Source organism: Aquarana catesbeiana, linkage group LG03 (genome assembly GCF_042186555.1).
Source record: "Aquarana catesbeiana isolate 2022-GZ linkage group LG03, ASM4218655v1, whole genome shotgun sequence".
Taxonomy (NCBI): domain Eukaryota; kingdom Metazoa; phylum Chordata; class Amphibia; order Anura; family Ranidae; genus Aquarana; species Aquarana catesbeiana.
In genome coordinates, this window is record NC_133326.1 from 184,869,335 (window position 1) to 184,894,876 (window position 25,542).

Genomic DNA, 25,542 nt, shown 5'->3' on the forward strand with positions numbered 1-25,542 from the left:
CGGTCATGCAATGCTGTACCCAAACGAAATTTGCGTCCTTTTCTTCCCATAAATAGAGCTTTCTTTTGATGGTATTTGATCACCTCTGCCATTTTTATTTTTTGCGCTATAAACGGAAAAAGACCGAAAATTTTGAAAAAAAATGATATTTTCTACTTTTTGTTATAAAAAAAATCCAATAAACTCAATTTTAGTCATACATTTAGGCCAAAATGTATTCGGCCACATGTCTTTGGTAGAAAAAATGTCAATAAGTGTATATTTATTGGTTTGCGCAAAAGTTATAGCGCCTACAAACTAGGGTACATTTTCTGGAATTTACACAGCCTTTAATTTATGACTGCCTATGTCGTTTCTTGAGGTGCTAAAATGGCAGGGCAGCACAAAACCCCCACAAATGACCCCATTTTGGAAAGTAGACACCCCAAGGAATTTGCTGAGAGGCATGTTGAGCCCATTGAATATTCATTTTTTTTTGTCCCAAGTGACTGAATAATGACAAAAAAAAAAAAATTACAAAAAGTTGTCACTAAATGATATATTGCTCACACAAACCATGGGCATATGTGGAATTGCACCCCAAAATACATTTAGCTGCTTCTCCTGAGTATGGGGATACCACATGTGTGGGACTTTTTGGGAGCCTAGCCGCGTACGGGGCCCCGAAAACCAATCACTGCCTTCAGGATTTCTAAGGGCGTACATTTTTGATTTCACTCCTCACTACCTATCACATTTTTGAAGGCCATAAAATGCCCAGATGGCACAAAACCCCCCCAAATGACCCCATTTTGGAAAGTAGACACCCCAAGCTATTTGCTGAGAGGCATGTTGAGTCCATGGAATATTGTATTTTTTGACACAAGTTGCGGGAAAGTGACAATTTTTTTTTTTTTTGCACAAAGTTGTCACTAAATGATATATTGCTCAAACATGCCATGGGCATATATGGAATTACACCCCAAAATACATTCTGCTGCTTCTGAGTACGGGGATACCACATGAGTGGCACTTTTTGGGTGCCTAGCTTCATACGGGGCCCCAAAATCCAATCACCGCCTTCAGGATTTCTAAGAGCGTTAATTTTTGATTTCACTCCTCACTACCCATCACAGTTTTGAAGGCCATAAAATGCCAAGATAGCACAAAACCCCCCAAAATGACCCCATTTTGGAAAGTAGACACCCCAAGCTATTTGCTGAGAGGCATGGTGAGTATTTTGCAGCTCTCATTTGTTTTTGAAAATGAAGAAAGACAAGAAAAACATTTTTTTTTTTTCTTTTTTCAATTTTCAAAAGTTTGTGACAAAAAGTGAGGTCTGCAAAATACTCACTATACCTCTCAGCAAATAGCTTTGGGTGTCTATTTTCCAAAATGGGGTCATTTGGGGGGGTTTTGTGCCACCTGGGCATTCCATGGCCTCCGAAACTGTGATAGGCAGTGAAGAGTGAAATCAAAAATTTACGCCCTTAGAAAGCCTGAAGGCAGTGCTTGGTTTTCGGGGTCCCGTACGCGGCTAGGCTCCCAAAAAGTCTCACACATGTGGTATCCCCGTACTCAGGAGAAGCAACAGAATGCATTTTGGGGTGTAATTTCACATATTCCCATGGCATGTTTGAGCAATATATCATTTAGTGACAACTTTGTGCAAAAAAAAAAAAAAAAAATTGTCTTTTTCCCGCAACTTGTGTCACAATATAAAATATTCCATGGACTCGACATGCTTCTCAGCCAATAGCTTGGGGTGTCTACTTTCCAAAATGGGGTCATTTGGGGGGGTTTTGAACTGTCCTGGCATTTTATGCACAACATTTAGAAGCTTATGTCACACATCACCCACTTGTCTAACCACTTGAAGACAAAGCCCTTTCTGACACTATTTGTTTACATGAAAAAATTTTTTTTTTTTGCAAGAAAATTACTTTGAACCCCCAAACATTATATATTTTTTTTAAAGCAAATGCCCTACAGATTAAAATGGTGGGTGTTTCATTTTTTTTTTTCACACAGTATTTGCGCAGCGATTTTTCAAACGCATTTTTTGGGGAAAAAACACACTTTTTAAAATTTTAATGCACCAAAAACACACTATATTGCCCAAATGTTTGATGAAATAAAAAAGATGATCTTAGGCCGAGTACATGGATACCAAACATGACATGCTTTAAAATTGCGCACAAACGTGCAGTGGCGACAAACTAAATACATTTTTAAAAGCCTTTAAAAGCGTTTACAGGTTACCACTTTAGATTTACAGAGGAGGTCTACTGCTAAAATTACTGCCCTCGATCTGACCTTCGCGGTGATACCTCACATGCATGGGGCAATTGCTGTTTACATTTGACACCAGACCGACGCTTGCGTTCGCCTTTGCGCGAGAGCAGGGGGGGACAGGGGTGCTTTTTTTTTTTTTTTTTTTTTCTTTATTAAGTTTTTGATTTTTTATCTTATTTTTAAACTGTTCCTTTCATTTTTATTTTTTTTTTATCATTTTTATTGTTATCTCAGGGAATGTAAATATCCCCTATGATAGCAATAGGTAGTGACAGGTACTCTTTTTTGAAAAAATTGGGGTCTATTAGACCCCAGATCTCTCCTCTGCCCTCAAAGCATCTGACCACACCAAGATCGGTGTGATAAAATGCTTTCCCAATTTCCCAATGGCGCTGTTTACATCCGGCGAAATCTAAGTCATGAAATGCTCGTAGCTTCCGGTTTCTTAGGTCATAGAGATGATTGGAGCCATTCTGGTCTCTGATCAGCTCTATGGTCAGCTGGCCGAATCACTGGCTGCATTCTCAGGTTCCCTGTTGGGCCAGGAGAGCCAGAGAAAAACATGGAAGACGGTGGGGGGGGGAATCCCTCCCACTGCTTGTAAAAGCAGTCTAGAGGCTAATTAGCCGCTAGGATTGCTTTTACATGAAAGCCGACCGCTGGCTGAAAAGAATGATACCAAGATGATACCTAAACCTGCAGGCATCATTCTGGTATAACCACTCAAAGTCCAGCAACATACCAGTACGTTGCTGGTCCTTGTATTGTAAACTTTTTTTTCATGCAGCCTGTGGGCTGAACGAAAAAAAGATATTGATTGGTGGGTATGCCCACCATTAGAATACCTCCCTTCATCCGCCCACTTCTAATGATGGGCATACATGCACCATTTATATATGCCGAAGCATGGGGGCATCCTCCCGCAAAAGGCAGGAGTAAATTGCTCCTCCACCCACTGCTGCCCCCACACTTCGGCATATATGCTGAAGTATGTAACTGTGGTGGTGAAATCACCTCCGACAGCGCTGGAGTCACGGCTTTATATATCGTGGGAGCAAACGCTGTTGCTGTCAAGATAAATAAATCCGCGCTGCAACTGAATGGCGTACCTGCTAAGCAAATGATGGTTAACAAAAAAACAAAGTAACATTACAGTATAACAGTAATACTTACCATACAAAAAAAAACATAGTAAAAAATAAAACATTTAACGCAACCTGTGCCTACCTAAAATATATATATGCCGAAGCATGGGGGCATCCTCCCGCAAAAGGCAGGAGCAAATTGCTCCTCCACCCACTGCTGCCCCCACGCTTCGGCATATATGCTGAAGTATGTAACTGTGGTGGTGAAATCACCTCCGACAGCGCTGGAGTCACGGCTTTATATATCGTGGGAGCAAACGCTGTTGCTGTCAAGATAAATAAATCCGCTCTGCAGCTGAATGGCGTACCTGAAAACAAAAAAGTGGTTAACAATAAAAAAACAAAGTATAAAAAAATTGCATACCTATAAAGCAAACATGATAAAAACATAACAATAAAAAACATTGCAGTATAGAATACAATAAAAAAGAGCAGAACAATAGAGAGAATAGAGAGAGAGAACAATAAAACGACAACTATTTTTGGTTTTTTTATTTTTTTATTTTTTTTTTTAACACTTTTTTTAGTAACTTTAACTTTTAACTGTAACAGGTTTGGGTCTCTCAAAATGCGATGGCATCTTGGGAGACCCTGTGTTAGTGTGCCTAGTCTGTGCCGTGCTGAACCCTACGCTAATACTCCACTAGTGTATGGTAGCATTCAAAACATTCACCAATGGATAGACCAGGATTGTCAGGACAGGAGGGACAACAATACCGGGTGTCACGCCTAAATCCGCGCTTGCTGCAGACACGACATCTTTTTGGGGGGGCTCGTTGGGTAGGGGTACTCTGGAGGACATAAGGAAAATGCCTCCCATGCAGCCGGCTTACTGCATTTGGATTGGGAAGGTGAGGTGGAGCACCATCTGGAAACAGAAGGGCTCTGACGATCTCTTCCTGGAATTTAAGGAAGGATCCAGTCCGTCCTGAAGCTCTGTATAGCACATGAGCATTCAGCAAAGCCAATTGAAATAAATAAACAGACACTTTTTTGTACCAGCGTCTGGCCTTACGGGCAACTAGGTACGGCGCCAACTACTGGTCGTTGAGGTCCACCCCTCCCATATTAAGGTTGTATTCGTGGACACAGAGGGGTTTCTCCACAACACCAGTCGCCGTAGTAATTTGGGTCGTCGTGTCTGCATGAAGGGAGGTAAGAACGAAAACATTCTTATTGTCCCTCCACTTCATAGCGAGCAAATTATTATACTGCAAGCAGGCTCTCTCCCCCAGCCTAAGACGGGACTCTACAAGCCGCTGGGGAAAGCCCCGGCGATTAGGTCGCACGGTGCCACATGCTCCAATCTGATGATCAAACAAGTGACTAAAAAGTGGCACGCTCGTATAATAATTGTCCACGTACAAGTGGTACCCCTTTCCGAATAAGGGTGACACCAAGTCCCACACTATCTTGCCAGCGCTTCCTATGTAGTCAGGGCAGTTTATCGGCTCTACGTGACTATCTTTGGCCTCGTAAACCATAAATCTACATGTATAGCCTGTGGCCCTGTCACAGAGCTTATACATCTTGACCCCGTATCTGGCACGCTTGCTGGGAAGGTACTGTTTGAATGACAAGCAGCCAGAAAACTTAATCAGGGACTCATCAACGCAGAAAACTTGATGGGGAGTAAACAAGTCTGCAAAACGTTGGTTGAAGTGGTTTACGAGGGGCCGAATTTTGTAGAGCCGATCGTATGCAGGGTCTCCACGAGGACGACAGAGTTCATTGTCGTTGAAGTGCATGAACCGCAAAATCTGCTCGTATCGTGCCCTGGTCATGGAGGCAGAGAACACGGGCATATGGTGAATTGGGTCAGTGGACCAATATGACCGCAACTCACTCTTTTTGGTTATGCCCATGAGGAGGGAAAGGCCCAGAAAGATCTTAAATTCGGAGACCGTAATTGGTCTCCAATCTCTGGCAAGGGAGGACTGGGGAATAGTGGCGATGTGTTGACCAGCGTACAAATTGCTTTGGTCCACAATAGATCTATAGAGATCTTCGGTGAAAAACAGCGAATAAAAATCCAGTGGCGTAAAGTCAACTGTTTCCACCTGAATTCCGGGTTGGCCAGTGAAAGGGGGAAGTACGGGTGCTGCAGAAGTGGTGGGTTCCCAATTCGGATTGGCGAATGCAGCAGGAAGGGCACTATGGGCACGACGGGCCTGTGTTCGTCTTCTTCTTGGTGGCAGCGGGACACTACTTGTGCTTGCCACCTCGCCAGCTTGAACTGCACTTATGGGACTGGCCACGTCACCACGTGATACTGCAGTGCTGGATGTACGACCAGGGTGTACTAGGCCGCTGGTGCTTGCCAGTTCACCAGAAGGAGTAGCGGCACTAGTACTTCTCTGCTCCATACGAGAGCCCTGCGGTTCTTGCACTTCAAGGACAGAAGAAGATTGGGGTCTGGTACGCCTGACCCTAGCAGGGACCACAACTCCATCGTCAGAGCTATCCGTCATGGAGCCGCTGTCCTCTACAGGTTCGTATTCTGAGCCTGAACTTGACAGATGAGTGACTTCCTCTTCACTATCTGTCATACTCAGAAACGTGTAGGCCTCTTCACTAGTGTACCTTCGATTTGCCATTTTGGCCTCTAAATTTAGGGGTACACTAGTGAGACTCACAGGCAAAAAAGCTCCTGACTGTTAGCGACTGATTCAAAACGCTACCAAAAAACTGTTAGCGATCGCAGGGATCAGGCCTGACTCTGCGAACGCTGCAGTTATGTGTGCTTAGTGTTTTGTAAGTGTCAGTTATCGATCGATACTGCACTTGGGTGGGCTGGGCTGGGCCGAGGGGCAAAACGCAGGTGCTAGCAGGTATCTGGGCTGATCCCGCTAACACTGTGTTTCAGGGAACCCTAAACTGCTGGGGAGTATAGATCTGATCGGATCAGATATCGATCCGTTCAGATACTATAGCACTAAGGGAGGTGTATGCTGCGTGCGTGGGTTTTAGCGGTACTGGCGCTAACCTGACGCTGCCTGGGGCGACGCAGACCTTATCAGATCCTAAAAACTTAACTTATATCACCGCCGGGCAATTAGGGGGTTAAACCTTTATAAGGTAATAAACGGCGGGTGCCCTAAAACTATAATAAACTGTAATAAACTATAATAAACTACAAAAAACAAACTAGCTAACCAGCGTCACCCGTAACACTTATACGGTGATCGCTGGTGAAAGGGTTAACTAGGGGGCAATCAAGGGGTTAAAACCTTTAGCAGGTAGTATATGGGGGTCCCTGTCGCTATAAAACACTGACAGCGAACCTATATACTTACCTCCCTAACTAGCGTCACCTGTGTCACTAATATAGCGATCAGAAAAACGATCGCTTAGCGACACTGGCGACGGGGGGTAATCAAGGGGTTAACTTTTATTAGGGGGGGTTAGGGGGGTACCCTGGACCTAAAGGGGGGTACCCTAGACCTAAAGGGGGCTAACCTAACTGCCCTAACACTTGTAACTGACACAAACTGACACCAATGCAAAAAAAAAAAAAAAAACTGCTATTGGTGTCAGAGTAACAGGGGGTACAGGGGGGTGATCGGGGGGTGAAAAGTGTGCCTGCGTGTTCTACTGTAAGTGTAGTGTTGGTGCACTTACTTGGATGTCTTCTCTCCTCTGCGCCGGGATGAAAAGACCGGCTCGAGGAGGGATGACATCACTTCCTTTCCCTCTGTTTACATTACAGAGGGAAAGGAAGCGTTTTCATTCGCGGGGAGCGATCAGGAGGGGGTGGCCAACAATGGATGGCCTCCCCCTCACCTCTCATCGCCCGCGAACGAGAGCCGACCGCCTATGGCACCGGGGGAGGGTCCGATCGGACCCCCCACCCGCGGGAGGCAGATCACGTACGGGTACGTGATTCTGCCTGCCCGTGCCATTCTGCCGCCGTATATATGCGTTAGGCGGTCGGCAAGTGGTTAAAGATGTCCCGCCGAGCTTGCATGCAGAAGCGAACGCATACGTTAGTAGTGCCCGCATATGAAAACAGTGTTCAAACCACACATGTGAGGTATCGCCGCGATTGTTAGAGCAAGAGCAATCATTCTATCACTAGACGTCCTCAGCAACTCAAAACATGCAACCTGTAGACTTTTTAAAAGTAGCCTATGGAGATTTTTAAGGGTAAAATTTTGTCACCATTCCAAGAGCGGGCACAATTTTGAAGCGTGATTTATTTGGTATCAATTTACTCTGCGTAACATTATCTTTCACAATATAAAGAAACATTGGGCTAAATTAGTTTGTAATTAAAAATTTTATTATTTTTTCCCAAAAAAGTGCGTTTGTAAGAGCGATGCGCAAATACGGTGCGACATAAAGTATTGCAACGACCGCCATTTTTCTAGAAAGTAAAACTGCTTTTAACTTTTAAAAAAACAAATCTCATAAAGAGGCTCTGTCCTTAAGTTGTTAAACAGATTTTGAACATTTGAAAATCTGGTTAAAATGAATTAGATCGAGGCCCAGTTAAGAAATCTGAAATGTTTTATGTCTATTTTGAGTTTGTCTTAAATCTACATTGCATATTTTTTTTAAATGAGTCCACATACACTATGAAAATGTACATTAATGACTATATATTACTGAGGTCCCTTTTACCTAGTGCCAAAAAACACAAAATATGTGGGTTCATAGCTTAGGTGTAGACCCCAATGTGCTTTTAAAAATGTATCTTCCAGCAAACTCATAAGTTATAAATGCAATATATGTGACTACTTTTCATGGCTTTGATACATTGAAAAGTTAGTTGTAGAAAATGATAAATTGCATTACCAAAATACATACATTCAATAATAACATATAATTCAATTTTATTACAGTCCTTGAAGTGATCCAAAATATAAAAAAAGGTTTCTTTAAATCTATAAATTAATCTTAGCTAGTTACATTTTGGCATTTTATAATGTCTTGTTTTTGTTCACCCAATGAATTCAAGTATATTGCTGTCTTATCACAGGGGTAAATAGCCTATTAAAAAAAAAAAGAAACATTATTCAAAATTACAAATTGTGGATTTTTACAAAATAATTGGCATACTTTCCAATACATTGGGCTTTATTGTATTTAACAATCTGATAATTACAGCAAGAACAAAGAGAAAAGGATAGGATATACAATAAACATTTAAATTAGAGCCCTTTCACACTGAGTCCCGCCGGACGTTAGCGGTAAGCGTTGCTAGTTTTAGCGGTGCTTTACCATCATTTTAGCGGCACTTTGCGCTTTTAACCCCCGCTAGAGGCTGAAGAAAGTGTTAAATGCGCGGGAAAAGCAACGCTGCCGAGCTGCTTTGCAGGCGCTTCGGCAAAGCTGCACATTCATTTCAATGGGCAGGGCGGTTTAGGAGCGCTGTATACACCGCTCCTCCACTGCCACCAAGACACTGCTTGCATGACTTTTTCTAACATCATGCCAGAGCACCGCTCCAGTGTGAAAGCACTCAGGCTCTCACACTGGGGCTGCAGGAGAGGTGTTTTTCAGGTGCTATTTTTAGCCAAAAAGCGTCTGAAAAAAAAAAACATGAAAAAAAGCACCTGAAAGGAGTTTAAATGTATATGTAATGTACAAATGTAATATTTTAGTATTGCAATATGTAATGTTTTAGATCATTGTGAGAAATGGCAACAGTAAATAAATACATGAATCATGCCTCCATGGATATACAAAACCTCCCAATCTATATTTTTCTTCTATTGCATATATCACAGTAGTAGAGTGTGGGAGATATGTTGGAGGTGTGATATATCTTAAAACAAATTTAAACAAAATAATATGTAATTGTTTCCAACAAACAAGCAGAGGATTGGAAAAATGTTTAGTCTTGGTTGTTGCATATATAATACCTTTATTTAAAAATCAACTTAAATTTTCTTACCAATAATGTCCAATGATGCGACTCATGGACAGCCGCCAATCAACACGTCAAAATTTGTATCTGCAACGTTAATACATATACAAAATAAGTTAGCATACAATATTAATTTTAATGGGGCAAAATCTAAATTTTTAAATTACTTTTGTTAATGCTGGGGGTTTTCCTTGCCAAATGTTGCTCATTTCATAGGTGTCAATCTGCAATGATTTTTTTTTTTATGACTTTTTGTTAAAGTTTGCCACCAATAAATATATGTAGGCATTTATTATCTGCAAAAACAATTGTATGAGACTAGAACCATAATCCAAAAATGTTCAAAAAGCACGTGCTTAAAACACGCTAGTGTTAGTGAATTATCAGTTAACTAAAAATTTTGAAATAACTCACTTGGCTTTCAAGCTCATTTCCTGGTTTAAGACCAAGGATATCGTTGTCAAATATTGGATATGGACCAAATTTTGGCCATAAGTACCTGTCCAGTAATATGTCTCCATATCTCCAGTGTAACTATAAAGGAAAGTAAATTATTCATTTTTATTAAAGAACATATCAATGCATTAATATTGTAATTTTTGGTTAAGCATACCTTGAGCATGTGGACTGTGTGATTTTTCCTTTTTACAATCCTCATTTGGAAAGACACTACCTGTTGACACTTCCTTTATGGTAGAATCACCCAGTTGATCATATATTTCTAGACATGTAGGCTCTGACAATTGCACAGAACTTTCTAAAATTGTCTGTTTTTGGTTTTGTTTTGTGAGGGACTCGTCCTATCGAAATTCTAAATGATTTTAAATTATTAATATTTACCATTTCCGTTCTATCTTTGTCATTTCTGATTTGGACCACTTTGCCTTCCAAACCAACAATTGTGAAGGGTCCCAAAAATGTTGATTCTATCTTTCCCCCTTTTCTTTGTAGAGATTTTACATTTTTTTAACAACTCTGTCTCGGTAGATATTGCTTATTATACATTCATTTTTTTTTTATATTTTTGTTTACTTCTAGAATGTTTTTTTGAACAATTTGAGATATTTGTTTTCTTAAGCTCAATCCCTTTGAAGTGTCTTCACTGGCCACAGCTCGTTCCACCATTTCATGTGTTACCTAGAAGGTTAAAATAAACAATAGATAATCAAGAATTATTACAGGCTATAGCCTTCAATAAGGGGAATTCTATTTAACATAAAAAAAAAAAATTACCAGAAATAATTTAAACAAAATGATAAAAAGAATATAAATGAATTATTTAAGTTAATATTTAAAATGTTCAGAACTTTCTATTTTTGGGTCGAAAAAAAGTATATATATATATATATATATATATATATATATGTGTGTGTGTGTGTGTGTGTGTGTGTGTGTGTGTGTGTGTGTGTTTGTGTGTTTTAAAGTATTTATCAATGCTCCCTCAAAATGTCCCTGTCATGAAAATGATTCTTATACTTAACCACTTGACGTTAGGACATTCTATGCTTGCCTATCACTCTCAGGCAGCTGGTAGAAGCTGAGATCAGCAAGATCTTACCATTTTCAGAGCTGTCACTAAATGACTCTGCTTAGAGGCATTTTGTGACAGTTCTAATTAGCTGCCCAGGACCTCTGATGGCTGTACCCTAGTCACAGCCGTCAAAAGTCCTGAGTGACAGCTGATCCCAGTGCATGCTGGATTATTACTGACAGTCCCTAATGTGGGACAGCCAGTAATAATAAAATATCAGACAGTAAGAGCAACTGCACATCACAATTGCTGCCCGTAATGAATGGCAAGCCAGTGTTCAAATACACTGGCTTGACATATACTATACCAGGGGTGCCCAACCTTTTGAAGAACAAGGGCCACTTAAGCGACTTGGTAACCGGCCGCGGGCCAAAATGAGCAGAGCAGGCGGATGACAGGTCCGTGCAGAGCGGACACGGAGACAGCCCACTCTACTCTATGGGTCCTCCGATCCGATCCGCCCTGATGGAAGGGGATTGAACCCCTTCTGTGTTTTTTTTTTTTAGCGACTCAGATTGGAGGTAGGCGAGTGTAAAAGGACACAAATCTGTTTACATCTGCCGTTTCATAGAGGTGAATGGAGGGTCTGATTGAGTCGGAACGATTGTGTGAAAGGGGCCGCGTACACACAAGTGAACTTTACGGCAGACTTGGTCCGGAGGACCGGAGTCCGTCGGATAATTCAATCGTGTGTGGGCTCCAGCTGACTTTTCCCAAAAGTTCAACGGACCTAGAAATGAAACAGGTTTCAAATCTTTCCGACGGACTAGAGTCCGGTCGAAAAGTCAGCTCGTCTGTATGCTAGTCTGACGGACAAAAACCGACACTAGGGCAGCTATTGGCTACTGGCTATCAACGTCCTTGTTTTAGTCCAATCATACGTCATCACGTACGAATCCGTCTGACTTTGATTGATCGTGTGTAGGCAAGTCCGTTCATTCGGAAAGTCCGTCGAAAAGTCCGCCCGTGTGTGTGCAGCATCATGCAGTGCAGTGCACCTGTGCCTTTCCTGCGGGTTAGCTACACTTTGCCATAGACTTCTATTATATCCTGCAGGTGTGGTGCACTTTCTGAAAGCACACCAAACCCGCAGGTAATAACAGAAGTCTATACTTCAGTGCAGGTAACCTGAAGGTGTACTGCACCTGCGGATCAGTTTGAAAGCAGCCCAGTAACCACTGCGCAGATATGCCCATATATACACTGCAATTTTAGTAATAAACTGACCTTTAATAACTGCTGTTGCTGTCCCCGTCAGAGTGCATTTGGTATCTCTCCGCCTGTGGCAGTAGACGGTGCTATACAGGAAGCATCAGCTTATACAGCTCTGCTCCACAGCTGCTTGATTTGCCGGCTTCATTAACAACACAGATGCTCTGGGATGGAGGGTCTACAACCCATGATCTGGGCTTGCCAATCTGCCATCCCACAGAAGGAGGTCGCGGGCCACATGTGGCCCCCGGTTGGGAACCCCTGTACTATACTTTAACCTCTGAGCATAAACTGACAGAAAGAATTTAAATTGCTAAAAAAATTACAATTTTTTTAAAATACATTTTTTTTTTTTTAATATTATCACATTATCACTATGAATATTTACGTTCATTATTTGAGTTGAGTTTTAAATTCGTTTTGTACCCTAGGGGTTTTTTAAATTTTTTTGTTTAACCACCTCCTGACAATGATGTACAAAGTATGCAGCTTTCACTAACGGGTCTATTCTCTAAAGATCGAAGAGCTAGCCGAACATTGGTTACGATCGTTAGGGTAGCTATGGTTGTTGCGAAGTATCATTTTTTACCATTTAAAAATGATGACCCACACACCCAGAGCTAGCCAAACGATTGGAACCAATTGTTTGGCCAGCTCTTCGAACTTTGGTGAATAGACCCGTAAGTGTCTCAGTGACAGCAGGCACACATTGTATGACATTTTATGTTATCTGGTGACTACCATTACCTTTTTGCCTAAAAATACAAAATTTTTTAAACTTTTAGCTTTCTCAAAATGACCAAAAAACAAAACAAAAATAGGAATCTTATCCATGTGTCCAGGTGTGGTGTTCCTAAACTCAGGACAAATAATTTAATATATTTCTAGTTATTTAAAACAAAATTCTAAGCAAAACTGTGAATTTTTGGTGTTTTTTTTTTATTTACACTAACTGAGGCACACATATGTGAGATTATAATATATATATATTTAAAGGATCACTAAAGCTATTTTTTTTTCAAATAACAAACATGTTATACTTACCTCCACTGTGAAGCTCGTTTTGGCCCCGAACCTGGTCTTCTGGGGTCCCTCGGCGGCTGTCTCGGCTCCCCCCCGCAAGGACTCAACACTTTCACGCGAGCTCCCTCGCACGGTGTTGAGTGCTTGCGGGCGCGCTCCCGTGATACAGCCAGCGGCCATAGCCGCTCACTGTATCACTCGGCCCCGCCCCCCGGCGCGCTGCGTCATTGGATGTGATTGACAGCAGCGCGAGCCAATGGCTGCGCTGCTTTCAATCCATCCACTCTAGCCAATCAATGGCCAGGCTGAGCAGCGAAGAGGATGTCAGGAGCGAGCGCGGGACTTTCGAGGGGTAAGTAAAAACGGAGGGGGCGGTATTGTCTGATGTTTTTTCACCTTAATGCATAGAATGCATTAAGGTGAAAAAACTTTTACCTTTACAACCCCTTTTTTTTTTTTGCTCAATTTACATATTTTATTTATACTAAATGATGCGCTTATATCACATATGTGTGCTTAACATATAGTCCTGTCCTCTAAAACACAATATATAATATGTGTGGGTGCACTTCATGTGAAAGAGAAAATTTATTTGTGAACAAAAACGGAGCTGAAATCTAGGTTTTGTTTACCTTCTGAACATGGCCATTTGCCTGCTTCCTTAAAAGTTAAACATCTCTGCTACTGACATTCACTCCTGTAGACATATAATTTCATGTCTGCTTATGTGTCTTTGTCTTTCTGCAGCTCATCTAACTGATCAGTGGCGTTACTGGGGTGGGTGTGACACTAGTTACACAACCAAAATGTGCATGGCCATCAGTTCACTGCTGGCGACCATCTTCATTGTGGTTCCAAGCTTGCTGTCATCCTAGGGCGATTTGCCTTATCCCCTTTTGACAACACTCTCAGGAATCTCTTGTCCCAGTGTTAGCCTCTTTTCGTTTTCAAATTCCACAATATAAAAGGTACACTAGAGCACTCTGTAGTGTTAATGGTTTGAGGAGAACACTGGTTCTGTTCATCTCAAAGCTGTGAAAATCATTTTATCATTTTTTGGTATAAATCTGCCCCTGTGAGGTGCCTGCAGTCCTTTCACTCATTTCTGAAATGGAAAAGTAAACTTAATACTATTAATCAATTACATGAAAACATGCATCAAATTAACTTGGCTAAGGCACTTTTGACACATCATGAAGACTACAACCCCTGGCAAAAATGATGGAATCAGCAGTCCCTGAGGATGTTCCTTCAGTTGTTTATTGTTGTAGAAAAAAAAAGCAGATAACAGATATGGCCAAAAACTAAAGGCATTTCAAATGGCAACTTTCTGGCTTTAAGAAACACTAAAAGAAATCAAGAAAAATAATTGTGGTGGCCAGTAACAAATTTATAGAACAAGCACAGGGAATAAATTATGGAATCACTCAATTCTGAGGAAAAAATTATGGAATCACCCTGTAAATTTTCATTACAAACACTAACACCTGCATCAGATTAAATCTGCTTGTTAGTATGTAGGTAAAAAGGAGTGATCACACCTTGGAGAGCTGTTGCAACAAGTGGACTGACATGAAGCATGGCTCCAACACCAGAGATGTCAATTGAAAAAAAAAGAGAGGATTATCAAACTCCTTAAAGAGGGTAAATCATCACGCAGTGTTGCACAAGATGTTGGTTGTTCACAGTCGGCTGTGTCTAAAACATGGACCAAATACAAACAACATGGGAAGGTGGTTAAAGGCAAGCATACTGGTAGACCAAGGAAGACATCAAAGCCTCAAGACAGAAAACTTAAAGCAATATGCCTTGAAAACAGAAAATGTACAACAAAACAAATGAGGAACAAATGGGAGGAAACTGGAGTCAACATCTGTGACCGAACTGTAAGAAACTGCCTAAAGGAAATGGGATTTACATACAGAAAAGCTAAAAGAAAGCCATCTCTAACATCTAAACACAAAAAAACAAGGTTACAATGGGCTAAGGAAAGGCAATCGTGGACTGTGGATGATTGGATGAAAGTCATATTCAGTGATGAATTTTTGAATATGCATTGGGCAAGGTGATGATGCTGGAACTTTTGTTTGGTGCCGTTCCAATGAGATTTATGCAGACGACTGTCTGAAGAAAACATGCAAATTTCCACAGTCAATTATGATATGGGGCTGCATGTCAGGTAAAGGCACTGGGGAGATGGCTGTCATTAAATCTTCAATAAATGCACAGGTTTACATTGAAATTTTGGACACTTTTCTTATCCCATCTATTGAAAGGATGTTTGGGGATGATGAAATCATTTATCAAGATGATAATGCATCTTGCCATAGAGCAAAAACTGTGAAATAATTCCTTGAAGAAAGACACATAAGGTCAATGTCATGGCCTGCAAACAGTCCGGATCTCAATCCAATTGAAAATCTGTGGTAGAAGTTAAAGAAAATGGTCCATGACAAGGCTCCAACCTGCAAAGATGATTTGGCAACAGCAATCAGAGAAGGCTGGAGCCAGATTGATGAAGAGTATTGTTTATCACTCATTAAGTCAATGCCTCAGAGACTGCAAGCAGTTATAAAAAGCCAGAGGTGGTGCAACAAAGTACTAGTGATGTGTTGGAGTCTTATTTTGTTTGTTTTTCATGATTCCATCATTTTTTCCTCAGAGTTGAGTGACTCCATAATTTATTCCCTGTGCTTGTTCTATAAATCTGTTACTGGCCACAATTATTTTTCTTGATTTCTTTTAGTGTTTCTTAAAGCCAGAAAGTTGCCATTTGAAATTCCTTTAGTTTTTGGCCATGTCTGTGATCTGCTTTTTTTCTACAATAAACAACTGAAGGAACATCCTCAGGGACTGGCGATTCCATCATTTTTGCCAGGGGTTGTAGATGTAGAGGCAGGTATATTTTTTTTTTAGTTGACAAATTAGTATAAAAGATGTTTAACCAATTACTAAGGAAATGTACAATAGAATGAGCGGCAGAGGTTATAGTGTTTAGCGTATTAATTAGTTATGATTTATTATTGAGTTTTTATAGCTAATAACTAACCGGAAAATCCTCATGAATTTCACTGGGATACCGTGCCTCTCTTCCAAATAACAAAGAATGGACTATATTTTGTTGTGATTTGTTTCTTTGTATTTATTCCAAATACAACCGCATCCAAATATGTGTCCAATGTATCTGGTTTTTCATCAACCAGTTTTCTTAAAGACCTAAAGATAAAACGTAAAGGATTGAATAAAATTTTAATTGCAAGATGTCAAAAGAATACAGCAATTAAAAATGAAAAAAATTAAATATATTAACTCAAAATGATATGTTTACACAAGTATCAAACATTAATTAAAAAAAAAAAAAAACACAAAAACAAAACAAAAAACAAAAAACCACACAATTACACTGCTGACTTTTTTTTTTAACATGATACTTACCATGAGTCTAATGCTGCATGTGGCCCCTCTACACCGAGAATCAAGCGATCGAATACCACCAATCAGTCGGTTCTGACAGCTGCCCAAGCAGAGAGCTGCTGACTGCTAGTCAGCAGCTGTCCGCTCTGCCTCCTCCTCACTCACTGGAGCACTGAGCTCTGGAGGGGTTGGGAGCAGCCGGCTCAAGCTCTCGCTGAGCAGTTGAACCGGGTGTCAGTCCAGGTACCTGTTGGATACCGTCTTCCATTCTCGGTATGATGCAGTGCCTGGACAGACTTCTGTGCCGTCAGCAGAGAGCGGACTTCATCCCACTCTGCTGAAAACAGGTCACAGAAGTGCAAAATGATCAGCACTCCTGTGATCCATAGTAGAAGTACAGCCAAACCAGCTTTGGCTATAATTGTCCTTTAACCACTTCCCAACCAGCCGCCATTATACTGCGGCAAGGTGGCTCGATCCTGCAAATCGGCGTAGTTGTATGTCGGTTCATACACAGCAATTTGGGGGCTCACACTCCTATTGGCCAGCGGGGGGAGCCAGTAAGCAGGTCCTGCACACTCGATGTCTGCCGGCTACCCGCTATCGTTCCCCACACTGACAGAATGGGGATCTGCCTATTTAACCACTTGCTTACTGGTCACTTAAACCCCCCTCCTGTCCAGACCAATTTTCAACTTTCAGCGCTGTTGCACTTTGAATGACAATTGCGCGGTCATACAACACTGTACCCAAATTAAAAATTTTTCCCACAAAGAAGGGCTTTCTTTTGGTGGTATTTGATCACCTCTGCGGTTTTTATTTTTGTTACATAAAATTTTAAAAGACCAATTTTTGTTTTAAATTTCTTTATATTTTGTTATAAAATTTTGCAAACAGGTAATTTTTCTCCTTCATTGATGTACGCTGATGAGGCGGCACTGATGGGCACCGATAGGTGGCAGTGATGGGCACTGAGGGGTGGCAATGATGGGCATTGATCGGCACTGGTTGGTTACACTGATAGGCAGCACTGCTAGGTGGCACTGATTGGCACCACTGGTGGGCATTGATAGGTGGCACTCGTGGGCATTGATAGGTGGCACTGGTGGCACAGATGAGGCAGAATTGCCTCTTTCTCCTCGGGACCAATGTCCCTTACACATAAGCTTACAGCGTGAGGAGAAACAAAAATTGATTACATCATGTGATCAGCTGTCATTGGCTGATAGCTGATCACATGGTAAGGGGCCGGGATCGGCCCTTTACTCGGATCTGTGATCACCTGAGTCTCAGTGAGTCGGTGATCACCGCGCGCGCGAGGAGGCTATCATATGACGGCCTTCCGGAAATTCAGGTCCGCGCTGTGGCAGTCATTCGGCTATAGAGCAGACTCCAAGGGGTTAAACCAGACAAATCTCCATTCTGACAGGAAGACAGATCTGTGTGTTTCCCCAGTCACAAAGCCCCCCATACAGTTAGAACACACAGTGAGGGAACACATTTAATCCCTTGATCGGCCCTGATGTTAACCCCTTCCCTGCCAGTGTTATTAGTACAATAACAGTGCATATTTTTAGCACTGATTACTTTAATGTCACTGGTTCCCAAAAAAAGTGTCAAAAATGTCCGTTAGGTGTCCGATCTGTCCAACGCAATGTCACAGTCCAGCTAAAAATCACTGATCGCCGCCATTACTAGTAAAAAATAAATAAATAATAAAAATGCCAGAAATGTTACCCCTATTTTGTATACTTGATAACTTTTGCGCCAACCAATCAATATACACTTATTATTGTTCTTTTTTGTCAAAAATATGTAGCAGAATACACATTGGCCTAAACTAATGAATCTTTTTGACATTTTTTTGTATGTTTTATGGCAGAAAGTAAGACATTTCTTTTTTTTTTTAATCAAAATTGTCAATATTTTTTGTTTATAGCGCAAAAAATAACTGCCGAGGTGATCAAATGCCACAAAAAGAAAAGCTCCATTTATGGGAAAAAAAGGACATCAATTTTTTTTGGGTACAGCGTTGCACAACTGTGCAATTGTCAGTTAAAGCGATGCAGTGCCGTATCTCAGAAAAATGGCCTGTCAGGAAGTGGGTAAATCCTTCCAGGGCTGAAGTGGTTAAGTATAGTACATAATTTGTATCATCTAGCCAAGTTCAAAACTTCAATTCAAAATTAGTAAAAGCAAACTTTATTAAAAACATTAAAAAAATAAGCATAATCAGGGAATATTAGCGATGTAAAGGGCTTGTCCTCCCTAAAACTAACTTAACTTAAAGGGGTTGTAAAGGTTCGCAGATTATTTTTTAAAAAAACAAACACGTCATAATTACCTCCACTGTGCAGTTCATTTTGCACAGAGTGGCCCTGATCGTCCTCTTCTGGGGTCCCACGGCGGCTCCTCCCCGCAAGAGCTAACCCCCTGTGGGAAGCGCTCTCCCAAGGGGGTTAGCTTGCGGGCGCGCTCCCATGCTATAAAATCAGCGTCCATGTCCGCCAATTGTATGACTTGGCCCCGCCCCCAACGGCCGCGTCATTGGATGTGAATGACAGCAGTGGGAGCCAATGGCTGCGCTGCTATCAATCATCCACTGAAGAGCCGACAAGAGCGGGGGGAAAGCAACGCAGGGGGGCTGGGGGGGGGGGGGTGTGACTGCAATAATAATTGTAATAAAAATAAGTTTATAAAAGATAAAAATGAAAGAATTATAAAAATAATGAAATACAAAACTAATCTCTATCTAAATGCAGTGTACATGTACAATCTAGTTTCTTGAGGAAATTTACTGAGATGAAAACCGCAAACATACCTTTGAATGCTTCCATTTAGTCTTTCCACTAAACCATTAGTTTGCGGATGGTATGCAGACGTGTAGCTTCGCCTTATTTGAAGAAGGTCGGTAATCTCTTTATTTTACTAAAACCAGGGGTGGAAAAAGCAAAGGCACATATATAAAAATTATATACATATGAGATAATTTTGTGGAACACATAGCAAACAAATGTCGATCATAAGATGTAAAGGTACCTTATTACAAAATTCCTTGCCCTGGTCAGTGAGAATACGTTTAGGTGCACCGAATAAGTAAAATAATTTAATTATGCACTGCACAACTTTGGATGCAGATTTGGTTTTTAACGGGAATGCAATAGACCATTTTGTAAAATAATCTATCATTGTACATATATACTGATTTCCATCTGTAGTTGTTCTTCACTTTCCAATCAAGTCCATTCCTACTAGCTCCCAGGGTTCTGTCACCTATGTAAAACAAAATAAAAGTAAATGCAATTTTCAATAAAAGAGAAAAAAATATATGTAATATATACAATATCAGATGAGCTGTGGTGCTTAACTGATAAATGTCACTAGTGTTGATAATAAACTATAGTTTATGCTATTATATATATATTTTTTAAAATCTATTGTACAGAGGCTTCACATTAAAGGGCTTCAATTAAGGGTCCAGAAGGCAATGTGGGTTAAGCACCTCTGTTTTAGAATCACAGACTAAAAGGGATTATGATATTTAGCCCCCCCCCCCCCCCCTCAGTATGACTTCCACAGCATTTCAAGGGGTCTATGCAAAGAGTAGAGCAGGGAAACCATATGCAATTGATCTTAACTCTTGAAATGCCATAGTCAGGGGAGAGATGGAACAGTGAGAATATTGTAGCTATGTGTGTAGTAGTCAGGGAAAGCAAAGAGAAGGCAGCTGAACCCTTAAAAGGCTGTTACGGCTATCAAAATGTTTGTTTATTGGTACAAGCCAAAATGCAGGCCCCAGAACTAACATGTATTTGGTTTGGCTGTGCGTGCTGGGATCTGCATTCTGGTTTATAGGTATAAACCAGAAAGTATGCCCATTTTATGTAATTTAATGAAACAAAATCCTATGTGTGTGCATTAGTGGCGTACTATGGCATTTTGCCGACAGGAGCAAAAAGCCCCAATGCATAAAATGTTTGCCAGGATGATAAAACAAGATGGCTGCCGGGAATGAAAGTACTACCAGCAGCCATCTTGTTTATGGGCACATAAAGTACTGCGTGGATATTCTTAAAGCATAAAGCATCTAGCGCCCATAAACAAGATGGTCGCCCAATAGTATTTTCACTGCCAAAGGCCATCTTAAATTAACGGCGTCTGTTTTGCTTTATATTCTCCAACTGCTGGTTGGGAGATATCACCATGGGGATCCATGGACCCCCCAAACAGAACGGGATCCAAACAGTGTAATAGCACACGGCCTACACCATGCACTTATACCCAGCATGCTTGGTGCCTTGCCATTAGCCTTCTGGAGAACCTGAGCTCATCCTAGCATGAGGGGAATACGTGAAGGGTGAGGGGCTATGTGTCAGCACCCTGTCTGGATCTCCTGCTAACTGGCTCTATTCTGTGCATGCACAGAACAGCATGTTGGAGAATCTGAAGGAACGCCTTGGTGACTCCACGCTCCGATAGTGTAAAAACCATGAGATGCAGTTGCCCCAGTTACCTCCTGACTGTATTTTGATCCCCTGTAGAAGAGCCGCTCTGGGTAACGGCATCCTCAGATTCCACTTCACACACCACGTGTGTGTGTGTTAGTGTTATATATAAATAAATTTACATTAATTGGCTGGTGTTCTGGCTTTGCTTTTATTTCAGTACCTTCTTTTTGGCACTCCTGACATTCTAACACCTGAAGAAAAAAAAATAAATGCTGATAAAATCATTATAATATATATATGTATATATATATACATAAAAAGTCATAATGCAAACAAACAAAATAGCCTTATCAAATAAAAAATGGTTACCCATTTATCAATATCAACAGTCATTCCAGGCCAATGGCTTCTCTCGTTTTAATCATACCGCAGTGTGCCCCATGCGGACTGCAATGAACGTCTCTAAAAATGTCATCAGCCTCCTTCACACTGGTCACTACTTTGGTGTATTTCACAATGCCATCTTTATTTGTGAGAGTGCGATAAAGCACACCTTCTATTATAAAAAAAGAGTAAAAAATATTTATAACAAAAAATAAAAAATGATAATGGATACAAATAAACATGTTTTCTTTACAAAAATTATAAAATAATTATATTAACAATATTAATTTAATGTAGATACCTTTGATTTCAAACTGTATAGCTCTTCTACGAATTGTATATTTCGCAGAATTGGTTATACCCGAAGGACACTTGTTTAGTTTGTAATTTAGAATTTCTTGGTACATTTCTGGATCCATATTCTAGAAAATTATCTATAAAATAAAAACACTAAGATTTACATTAAAGGACTAACGAAGGACACAATACATAGTAGAATGCATAGTCAATAATTATATAATAGTTATTATAATTATAATATATTATAATAATTATATATAATAATTATATATAATTATTATAATAATATTTTCAACTCTGGAGTTAAAGAGTGACTCCATTATACATTCAGTTATGTTTTAATGTTAGGACATCAAGAGCAAAAAAAAAAGTCCATCAGGACCACTGTGCTTATATTTAGAATGGCAGTATAGAGTTTAGTTAGAGATCAAAATTTCACCTATTTTACATCTAGTGTTGAGAGGTATGCAAGGGTGAAAGCATCACTGGTGACAATATGAGTTTATAAAAGTGGGACTCCAGAACAGAAATAAATATTGAGCTCAAACTGTTCTGACAGCCCTGAACTTGGTCCTTGGTTGAAGTTCACATCCAGACCTGAACACACAGCCAGACACACAGCCACACTGAGGCACTCACCTGGTGACCTGGAGTGGAAGTCTGGAACACTTCACGTGGCACAGGCAGGTCAGTGGCAGCTAACAGCACCCAGCTCCTTCCCCAAGCAGCAAACAAGGGCTGGAAGCACAGTCAAGGGGCAGAGCCAATGAGAATGAAACAGACTGCTCCCAATGCTGCTGTCTACTCTCCTGGAAGCTGTGGCTGGCTCTGTCTGGTCAAGACATGACCAAAGGCATAAACCACTGGAAAGGGGCGGAGCCAATGTAAATGCAATGGATTGGTCGGTGGGCGGACCACTCCCTTCTGCTCTGCTATCAATGATACTGTTTCCTGTCCTGGAAGCTGCAGCTGGACAAGTCCAGACATGTCTGGACACTGGAGAGGTGCAGAGGCGGAGCAGCGAGATGTCAGTCAGAGCCTCCCTCAGCCCAGGCCCAGGGCCGTCTTTAATATGGTTTGGGCCCTGGACAAACTTTTTTTTTGGGCCCCCAATGTAATTTTGCTCTTCAACAAAACATCTCAAAAACCAGACACACACATAGAACTATCTAAAAAGAAAAACTTTGCAGACCCCCTTCACAACAGTCCCACGGTGTCCTTAGTTCCCTTTCATGTCACAGCGCTCCATTACATTGCAGACATTTTCACATCATACATTCACATGTAGGTGTTTTGGCAGCCCACATTTGCGCAGGCACAGCAGCTCATTGGGCTGCCATGCTTTTGTTTCGTGCAGAAAAAAAGTGCATGCAGCATTTTAAAAATGCAGTGGCCTTGAAATCCATTCTGCTTTTGCACCAATGCAACTTACCTGCAGTTCCTGCACACACAAACGCACTGTGTTTTTAAAAGTGTGGCCTAAACATCTAAAAACGCAGCAAGTTTGCAGTTGCAGGAACTGCAGGCAAGTCACATGGTGCAAAAGCAGAATGGACAGACAGTGCTGTATCTCACTGCTTGATGGGCATAGGTGTGCGCAGCCTATTACATGATGCATGCACATTTTTTTTTTGCAGGAAACACAGGCATGGCTGCCCATTCAAATGAATAGGCTGCTGTGCCTGTGCAAATGTGGGCCGCCAAAACACATACATGTGAACCAGCCAGGCCCAAAATAAGCCCATCAAGCAATTAAATACACTAATGCTATCTATGTGTTGTAATGCTGTGTGCTCTGTAATAAAAAATACAGCCACAGCCTCACTCGGCGGCTGGTGCTCAAAACTTTTGGGGGGGGCACAAAAATGTTTTGAAAAAAAATCAATTGCAGCCACTGTGCCCATCAAACGCTGCCACTGTGCCCATCAAATTTTAAAAATTTCTAGTCTGTTCCAGTTCTACACATGGGGTGCGGCATGGGTGACAGGGGAGGAGAAAAAATACCTACCTTGTCCTCCTGGACAGCATAGCTCCGAATCCGCGCCGCGGTCTGACTCCTTCTTCCGAGGCCTCCGCGCTCCTCCGAGTCCGATCACGTACACACGCTTGCAGGCAGCATAGCAAGGGGCGGGGCCAGAGAGTCAGTGGAGCTCAAGGCCCCGCCCACCCGCACCTTCATGCTGGAACTGCTTGCTGCACTGTGTGTGCTTGCTGCTGAGCTGATGCCGGTTGATGTCTGTCTGTGACAGAGTGTGGGATTTTCAGCGCCGATTTGCGGACAGCGCATGGGCTTAAGGGGCAGCTCTGCTTTGGGCCCCAAACAGTGAAAGGGCACTGGGCAGCTGCCCAATTTGCCCTGCGGTAAAGACGGCCCTGCCCAGGCCAAGCACACAAGCCTTGGCTGGTGTTCTGTTGAATAATGCCTCCCATTAAAAAATGCATACTACACACTGCGCATGCGCAGTACGTCACATCACTCCAACTGATATCCCGATCAGCTGGCGTGACGTATCGACTGGGTATGCGCAGCTCGGCGGATGCATTTTTCGAAGACAGGCATGCCACGAGGAGCGCGCAAAGAGAATTTAAATTTAAGATTCTGCCTTGCTCTCTGTGCATCTCAACACTGAGGTAAGGGAGAACTCCGCAGGGAACACTGAGGTAAGGGAGAACTCCGCAGGGAACACTGAGGTAAGGGAGAACTCCGCAGGGAACACTGAGGTAAGGGAGAACTCTGCAGGGAACACTGAGGTAAGGGAGAACTCTGCAGGGAACACTGAGGTAAGGGAGAACTCTGCAGGGAACACTGAGGTAAGGGAGAACTCTGCAGGGAACACTGAGGTAAGGGAGAACTCCGCAGGGAACACTGAGGTAAGGGAGAACTCCGCAGGGAACACTGAGGTAAGGGAGAACTCCGCAGGGAACACTGAGGTAAGGGAGAACTCCGCAGGGAACACTGAGGTAAGGGAGAACTCCGCAGGGAACACTGAGGTAAGGGAGAACTCCGCAGGGAACACTGAGGTAAGGGAGAACTCCGCAGGGAACACTGAGGTAAGGGAGAACTCCGCAGGGAACACTGAGGTAAGGGAGAACTCCGCAGGGAACACTGAGGTAAGGGAGAACTCCGCAGGGAACACTGAGGTAAGGGAGAACTCCGCAGGGAACACTGAGGTAAGGGAGAACTCCGCAGGGAACACTGAGGTAAGGGAGAACTCCGCAGGGAACACTGAGGTAAGGGAGAACTCCGCAGGGAACACTGAGGTAAGGGAGAACTCCGCAGGGAACACTGAGGTAAGGGAGAACTCCGCAGGGAACACTGAGGTAAGGGAGAACTCCGCAGGGAACACTGAGGTAAGGGAGAACTCTGCAGGGAACACTGAGGTAAGGGAGAACTCCGCTGGCTACACTGATGTAATGGAGAAAATTGGAGGGGTAATAAATAATGTAAAATAATAGGGGGTTAACAATAAATATTATAAAATAATAGGAGGGGTAAGTATACATAATATAAGATAATTGCAGGGCTAACAAGAAAAAATATAAAATATTAGGAGGGGTAATAATAAATAATGTAAAATAATAGGAGGGTTAACAATAAATAATAGGCGGGGGTAAGATAATATAATATGTGGGAGGAGTAATAATAATAATAGGAGAGTCTTCATTCTTCCAGGTAATATTGTCGGACTGATAATGATGACATATAAATAGGGACCGTGGGGAGAACTTCCAGTGTCTATACCGAAATAGGTTTCCCCAGAAAACCGGGGACGCGCATGGGGGCAGGGGCGGTAGAAGGATGGTTAGCATTCGGGCTAGAGTAGGAGGAGCCGCAGTGCAGAGGGCTGGAGAGGCGGAGTTCCAATCTCAGCCGAGAGCCAGGGCAAACAGATTTCGATGGGAAACGATTCTCGGCACAACACCGGTGTTGTGCCGAAA

The 25,542-nt window shown here is 41.9% G+C and overlaps 1 long non-coding RNA gene across 9 annotated transcripts in view; it reads right to left on the reverse strand.

Moving 5' to 3' along the window:
* LOC141131849 (uncharacterized) overlaps positions 1-25,542 on the reverse strand; it is a 45,114-nt gene that overhangs the window by 13,613 nt on the left and 5,959 nt on the right. For 2 of the 9 annotated variants that reach the window (XR_012242820.1, XR_012242819.1), the window contains exons 2-9: positions 21,605-21,737; positions 21,289-21,475; positions 21,140-21,170; positions 19,511-19,744; positions 19,293-19,399; positions 16,107-16,273; positions 9,319-10,428; positions 8,331-8,411 (exon numbers count right to left, since the gene is read on the reverse strand). This is a non-coding gene — a long non-coding RNA (uncharacterized lncRNA). The remainder of the gene's footprint in view (positions 1-8,330; positions 8,412-9,318; positions 10,429-16,106; positions 16,274-19,292; positions 19,400-19,510; positions 19,745-21,139; positions 21,171-21,288; positions 21,476-21,604; positions 21,738-25,542) is intronic. The other 7 variants (XR_012242826.1, XR_012242825.1, XR_012242823.1 and 4 more) reach the window with 7 other exon arrangements.